General features: G+C 57.8%; 1 non-coding gene across 1 annotated transcript in view; it reads left to right on the top strand.

Annotated features, from left to right (window-relative positions):
• Nucleotides 1–1,418: 1,418 nt before the first annotated feature.
• Nucleotides 1,419–2,542, top strand: part of LOC126453641 (small subunit ribosomal RNA) — a 1,908-nt gene continuing 784 nt past the window's right edge. The window contains exon 1 of the ribosomal RNA XR_007584945.1: nucleotides 1,419–2,542. This exon is cut by the window's right edge and continues 784 nt beyond it. This is a non-coding gene — a ribosomal RNA (small subunit ribosomal RNA).

Below are 2,542 nucleotides of genomic sequence, written 5' to 3'. Positions count from 1 at the left end.
CCGTATGACGACAGCGCCTAGCAACGGCGGACCATACAGTCCAAATATTGTGCACGCAGCTACGTGTCGTCTCCCTATAAGAGCTGGATTGCAGTGTGGTACGCCATACAGACGTGTGGGAGGAACGGACGCCCTGGATGGCGATCAGCATGAGCAGTCTGTTGATGTAGTGGAGCGTGTATTCGGACGTAGTCGTCTCTTCTCACACACCGTGATAGCATGTTGCACCGCGTTCCACATCTGCGACATGCTGCAGAGGCGGGCTGACAGTCGTTCGCGCAATGGACACCGCATACGTACGGGGTCTACCTTCCACGTGTTCTCTAGGCGTGCACATGTTGTTGCGTCTATGTGGGCAGACGTAGTGTGTTGTGACACCTGACACAGGCATGCAATACTCGTTGCAAATGGCGATGGACGTGTACGTTTGCTGGTGACGTTACGCAAATGAACAACCGGTAACCCGTTGTGGTGCGGTTGTTCTCGCTAGAGGTGAATCAGTGTTGGCGACGATCGGTCGAGCTATTAACCGGTTGTTTCAGGGATACCCACCATGCCCACGAACGTGAAAGGGGACCCACCATGCCCACGAACGTGAAAGGGGATCTGGGTGTGAGGCGATACGCGGCGGTGGCTGGGTGGGACCGTCCCCGGCCGGTGAGGGGGGGCCGCCCGGCGTGCTGGCAGCGCGGTGCGTGGGCGCACGCGCTACAGCCGGCTGGTGGGGGCGGCCGGTGGCAGGCGCGCCGGCCGACGGACGCGGCAGGCGGCGCAGCTGCGCGCCGGCGCCCCCTGCTCGCGGCGCCTTGCGGCCAAAGTAGGTCCTCGCGGGCCCGGTGCGAAGCGCGGTGGCCATCTGCAGTGTGCTGGTCCGATTGAGGACTTTGTGCGCTGAGGATGCGCCGCCGCCCGGCGCTCGGCGCCGCGACGCCGTCTGCTGCTCGGTCGCCCCAGCGGTTCTCGCAGGTGGTTTGTATCGCAGCTGTGCGGACGTGTTGGCGCGTGCGCTGTGCTGGGAGAGTTCGCTTCGGCACCCAAGTAGGGCTTTTGTCCTTCTGTGGCGCTGGCGTTGGAGCTGCCGGTCACCGTAGGTGGCGCGTGTTGTCTCCCGCCGGCAATGCCACGACAGCACGCTCCCGGGCCTCTGTCGGCAGCGGCAAGCTCAGTTGGGAGCACGGGTGGTCGCACCTAAAGCGTCTACTCGCCTAACTCCGGGCGATTGCGCCTCTCTCGAACCCGACCAAGTACTTAGGACGGCGCTGCGCGCCGCCGGGACCTGAGAGGGTTTCGAGGTGTGTTGTGCAGGGGAGCTCAGCCTCCTCCTGTTTGCAGAATAATTGAGCGGACGCTTGCGTGTTCGCGCGGGCCCCCGGGACACACTCCCGGGCGGCCGGCTGCTCAGCTCTAGTTGACGCAGCTCCCTGGTTGATCCTGCCAGTAGTCATATGCTTGTCTCAAGATTAAGCCATGCATGTCTCAGTACAAGCCGCATTAAGGTGAAACCGCGAATGGCTCATTAAATCAGTTATGGTTCCTTAGATCGTACCCACGTTACTTGGATAACTGTGGTAATTCTAGAGCTAATACATGCAAACAGAGTCCCGACCAGAGATGGAAGGGACGCTTTTATTAGATCAAAACCAATCGGTCGGCTCGTCCGGTCCGTTTGCCTTGGTGACTCTGAATAACTTAGGGCTGATCGCACGGTCCTCGTACCGGCGACGCATCTTTCAAATGTCTGCCTTATCAACTGTCGATGGTAGGTTCTGCGCCTACCATGGTTGTAACGGGTAACGGGGAATCAGGGTTCGATTCCGGAGAGGGAGCCTGAGAAACGGCTACCACATCCAAGGAAGGCAGCAGGCGCGCAAATTACCCACTCCCGGCACGGGGAGGTAGTGACGAAAAATAACGATACGGGACTCATCCGAGGCCCCGTAATCGGAATGAGTACACTTTAAATCCTTTAACGAGTATCTATTGGAGGGCAAGTCTGGTGCCAGCAGCCGCGGTAATTCCAGCTCCAATAGCGTATATTAAAGTTGTTGCGGTTAAAAAGCTCGTAGTTGGATTTGTGTCCCACGCTGTTGGTTCACCGCCCGTCGGTGTTTAACTGGCATGTATCGTGGGACGTCCTGCCGGTGGGGCGAGCCGAAGGCGTGCGACCGCCTCGTGCGTGCTCGTGCGTCCCGAGGCGGACCCCGTTGAAATCCTACCAGGGTGCTCTTTATTGAGTGTCTCGGTGGGCCGGCACGTTTACTTTGAACAAATTAGAGTGCTTAAAGCAGGCAAGCCCGCCTGAATACTGTGTGCATGGAATAATGGAATAGGACCTCGGTTCTATTTTGTTGGTTTTCGGAACCCGAGGTAATGATTAATAGGGACAGGCGGGGGCATTCGTATTGCGACGTTAGAGGTGAAATTCTTGGATCGTCGCAAGACGAACAGAAGCGAAAGCATTTGCCAAGTATGTTTTCATTAATCAAGAACGAAAGTTAGAGGTTCGAAGGCGATCAGATACCGCCCTAGTTCTAACCATAAA

Source organism: Schistocerca serialis, unplaced genomic scaffold (assembly GCF_023864345.2).
Source record: "Schistocerca serialis cubense isolate TAMUIC-IGC-003099 unplaced genomic scaffold, iqSchSeri2.2 HiC_scaffold_952, whole genome shotgun sequence".
Lineage (NCBI taxonomy): Eukaryota > Metazoa > Arthropoda > Insecta > Orthoptera > Acrididae > Schistocerca > Schistocerca serialis.
The sequence above is the reverse complement of the archived record's forward strand: the minus strand, read 5'-3'. Positions and strand labels throughout refer to the sequence as shown.